Source organism: Protopterus annectens, chromosome 1.part2, assembly GCF_019279795.1.
Source record: "Protopterus annectens isolate FY-2018-M chromosome 1.part2, PAN1.0, whole genome shotgun sequence".
NCBI classification, from domain to species: domain Eukaryota; kingdom Metazoa; phylum Chordata; order Ceratodontiformes; family Protopteridae; genus Protopterus; species Protopterus annectens.
This window is the reverse complement of record NC_056727.1, coordinates 705,395,565-705,400,756: the sequence shown is the minus strand read 5'-3', so window position 1 is coordinate 705,400,756 and position 5,192 is coordinate 705,395,565.

Genomic DNA, 5,192 nt, shown 5'->3' with positions numbered 1-5,192 from the left:
GTCTATGGCGTATGTAGCTGATACACATGCCAGTACCACAAAATCAGGGGATATCCTGCTCCATCCTGCATGGTTGTAGTCATCTAGGCTCCACAGTGAGATGCAGACTAAGGTGTCAAATTTTCCATTCTTGAAAGCTCAGGTTTTCATTAAGGAAATTCAGCATTTCTTGTCAAAGGAGAGGGAGCACAAGTAGGACCTATATCTACCAGTTGTACATAACATGGTCGCATGTGTAACTAGTGCACAGACCTTGTCAGAGAAGTAAGAGGTTGTCTACCTCCCCTCCAAAAATCCGGTTATTCTTAGATCTAACACAGACTAGGAAATGGCACTCCGTGCAAGTCAGGAAACCTTGGCCTTCTAAGGCTGCTGCCCAGGGCTTCTGGCAACATCTTATGTTGCATGGTGAGCCCTCTCCCACTGGTTCATACAGGTTATCCTAATGTGCATCAGGCTGGAGCATCATCACCACTGCTATACTCCGGTCCTCCATCCTCCTGGAGCAGGAGCATACCCTGGTGTTAATCAATCCCCCTTCCTATTCCCCACCATCACACAGTCTTGTCCCTCCCAAATGTATGCTTCTCCTGATGCAGGAGGTTCAGTCCCTTTTGTGCAACGAGGCATTCAAACCAAACACCATGTAAAAGGTGGATGTTTTCTAGTTGTAGTTCTTTCCATCTCTTAAGAGGAAATAAGTCTTTGACCCATACTTTTTGTGGTTCAGCTACCTTAGTAGGAACCTTTCAAAAATGGCAGTTCAGTTAGCCATCCTTGTTCAGACAGGATTATTTCTGCATCCTGAATGTAGAAGATGCATTTCTTCACATTCCAGTGCTCAAGACTTGACAGCAGGTTTGTGTGCTTCACTCTGATCAGGTATGCCAGCTAAGGGCTTATCCTCTGCAGCGCATACATCTTTACAGAGTGCTTAAATATGGTTATCAGTGCTTTGTGCAACTAGTGGCTCTCTATGCATTTGCTTACCTAGACGGTTTGTTGCTTTTGGCTCCTTCACTGGAGTCATTTCTGAGCCAGAAGAACAGGATTTTGCAAGTGCTCAATTTGCTTGGAGTAACAAAAGCCAGAACTGTATCTGGTCATTCCTTCCTTGCAAATGTAATTTCTAGGATTAAGCCTGGAGCTTGGTTATCATACAATTTTTTCTAACTGCTGAAAGGATAGGAACCCATCTAGGATCCCTGTGCTCTCTGGCCCAATATAGTTTTATTAGCTGCCAGTCCAGAACTTCATTTTGTCGGACTTAGCATGGCATGCATTCCCAAGTAGTTCACTTTGAATGTCCCTTCATTGCAAAGTTGCCACAGTTTTTAAGAGGGTAAGGACACTTTGTCCCTATAGTGGAATAAGATTCTGTTGTGCATTTTCCTGTCAGTTCCTTTTCATCAGTGAGAGACCACATCTTGGGTGAGTCACAAAACTGAAAAATGGAGTTGTGTAAATAAACATTAAATTAAATTATAACTTATACCTGTAAAGCTTTTTTGGGGGGGGGAGCTTCACTGTTTCAATCCCCTGAGAGGTACAACAGATTTGGACTTGGTGTAGTCCCCCCAATGTGAACTTTCAGTTCTGTCCCAACAATCACATTTACTCAGAATTTCGACAGGCACCCTTTCTTTCTACCTTTGCTCATTCAGAGGGTCCCTTGAAGTTGCCGAGGGAAGTGTATGATCGTTATACCACCTTGCTGACCTTTTTAGGTCCGGTTTCCACTTCTTGAATAGCTGGCCCAAGCTGCACCCCATCTGCTTCCTGCTGTGCAGGATTTCCCATGCATTAAATTTCTTGGAAAGGCTGACATTGCCTTCTTTTGAACCAGTGGGTTTTGTTTGTCATGAGTCTGTTTCCAATGGCTGTTACCGACAAACTGTTGCAGGCTGCCTATGCAGGCGAACCTTTTGTAAAGATCAATTTATCTTGCACACTAACCCATGCTTTCTGCCTAAGGTGGTCTGAATGTACTTTGAATCATCCATATTCTTAACTAAATTATCTCATGCAGGCTTTGTTGAAAAAGCTAGATGTTTGAAGAACACGCAGGTGCTGTTTGTGTAGGACAGCTGTAATTAAATGACCATACAGTTGTTGACTTTGCCTGGGGCAGGCAGGACAGTTGGATGTTGAAGCAAACTTCATGTTCTTAGCTTGCAAATTGTATTTACTGCTGCTTTCTTGTTATTAACAAACCCCTTCCTGGTTGCATTCATCCTGTCTCTCTTTAGGGTGCTGTTGTCTTCACTGTATGTTTTGTCAGTGCATGATAATCTGTGCTGCAGCACATGATCCAGGCTTCACAGAACATTACTGCCTAGATGTAGAGGTGTAGCAACCAAGTGAGTGAAATTCAGAAGAGCAGTCCTGAAAAGGTTGCTTTGCTTAGAGGGACCTAGGTATTGTCTTGCTGACCTATAATAGTATTGGTCTATATTCATTCACTACATCTTAGATTAACTGAGCTCCTTTGCCAAAACTAGGGTGTACCTTATAATCGAGTGGTATTCAATCAGCAGTCTAGACTTCCACCATCCAGTTCATCTCTGATACTTGGATGGATGTCCTGTGTTTCCTGACCATTTCCGTCCTTGGGAGCTGGAAAAGAACTTTGGGGAAAAAAGGTATACACTTTCCTTTTATTGACATACTAAGGTCTTCTGTCAGCATGTTGATTTGGGGTGATGGGGAAGAGATGTGTCCTTCAAGGCAACAACTGCTTTGAAATCCAAAGGCAGAATTATGATGTCTGGTGACCAGAGTAGTACACTTATCTTGGACTGCTGACTAAACACTGCTAGAACATGTAAAGTTGGCACACAATAGTTTTCCTGAATACAAGTACATCTGACATTAAAATGAACATCATAATTAAAACTGCAAAATGAGTGTGGAAAATAGTCAAAGTCGTCAGATTTCAAAGTTAGCAGTCATTGTGTGTACAGATTGGGGCAAAGAGAACTTTTCATCACATATTTTTTATACATGTACATTTTAGGATTTCTGATGTGAGACATGGATGTTCAAGCATGAAAGTGACCAAAAATTACTTCAGAAGCTGACGTTCTTTTGATATCAAGAGACTGGGCAAGTTATCCAAAAGTGAAATCCTTTTCCACAAAGTGCTGTTTAAGTCGAGTCTTGTAGGTTCCAGAGGCCCTTAAAGTAGCTTTACATGTCAACCCATCTAATATTGAAATTTTAGCTTATGTTATATTTTGAGTATTTGAGCGTATAGTTTTCAGCTTTAAAAGTACATTTTTTTACAGTTATACAGTTAAGTTCAAAACCTGATCAATATGTTTGAATTTATTGGAAGATGTCTTGATTGAGTTTATTAGTGGACTTTGTTGACCAGGTTTTTACTGCTAATAAAAAGTCAGAGCAGTGAAAGAAAAACATGATTTTGCAGTGCAAACTGGAACCATATGAGAAGTTGTCAAATGGGTGGGTATCTCTGAACCAACAGTATTGAGTTAAGCAATCTTTTCTGCTGCTTTGTGAAGGGAAGTTTTTCTAGTTGATAGATTTGTGGAAGTTGCACTGACTACAGTACAAAATGAAGGCAGATACAAAATCAATATTTTCTTCCCTCCCCCAAAATCTCAGGTTTTTATTGAGTTTTTTTTTTTTTGCACAAGTCTGGTCCATGTTATCAGTCACTTACCTACTTGCCTACCAAGCCTAAGGGCATATAGATCTGTATGCTTGCAAGTGTGATGAGTGTGAATGTATGGGTGGATAGAATGTAGTTTTATCCATTTCTGGCAGAAGTGTTGTTGCTGTAAGATCAGGTCTGTATGAAGGCCTTGTACTGTGGCATCCATGAACCCTACTGATTTTCAGCCTGTGAACATGTGGAAGCAAAATGCATATGCTTTCAGCCCTCATTCCCACTCCTTCATTCTTCTTTTAGCCATGTGATTTGCTCTGCCTTTCACCTATTGTGTTTTTTTGATAGTCAAGTGAATAGTCTTGTAGCTTAAGTCTTTTTGGCTTTCAGACAAGGGTGATAATGGAGAACACTGCAGTAGTGTGTTTGCATACTGCTTAGAATGTTATGGCATTAGTGCTTTAACAACTGTTCACTGTTGCTGTAAGCAAGCTAAACCTCATTACAAACAATTTTTTTTATAAAATGTTATGTCAGAAAAAAGCAAACAAGTTTTAAAAAATCAATAGCGATGCAAAGTGATCCTTCACTTGAAAAGTTAATATAAGCTTTTCTGTAGCTGTGCGTTTATACAGTGCGATCTTGATTTTGCTCTGTCCCTCATAAAATGTTAGATTTTTCTTGTAAACCGCTGAAAATTGCAGTTAGTGTCAGATATTAGAACTTCCTTATTCAGAAAATGTGTATTGCTTGCAAAGCCAGTTGTACTATTGACTTGTAACGTCCGTGATTTTTCCTCCTATTTTTGCTGTGTCCCTCCTGAAATTTTTGGTTTTCTGAGAGCTAACCAATGCCTACAGTCAGTCTGAAATGTCAGATGTTAGAGTTTAATACTTAATGTTTGTAACATGCATGCTGATGTTTTATTAACTTTTTAAGTGGATTAAAAAAGGCTTCCGAAGTGTTATACTGGTGTTGGTAGTGACGCAGGCAATACTGGCATCTTCATTCTTGAATGTGACTTACGCATGGTCCAGTGTTCTCCATTATCATCTCAGACAGTTTTCAAGTAAGCTATATCCCTTTATGAAGACTGATCACCAGCATTAGTAATAGTTTGTATTCCTTGCAGCAGCCTTCTGTATTACGACTGCTTACGCTTTTCTCAAGTTTCTAACATGTCTTTGACACTTGACTTTTGTATACAACAGAACATTTGAAGTATTCCACATAATTGCTTATGGCATGGTAGTTTTAATAACTACCTTTGTTTAATGTGTGCCTTAAAGGGACAATCCCAGCGTTTAAAATTCGGGTCCACAGTAAAGCTGACCAATGCCACGCCTACTTTTCACGTCACTCGCTTTCCTCACCCACAGTGTCCTTTTTCTTTTCAGTATCCTGTACAGTTTCAATCCCAATCCTATTTTGTCTCCCAGTCTCAACTACAGCTTGGTTTTATGGTCCTGTCTCTGACTGTTCAGTTTTTTGTCTCATATTTGCAGTCCGTTTTTGTAAAAAATCACCTGATCACGATCTTGCAATACCGGCTTTTAAAAGC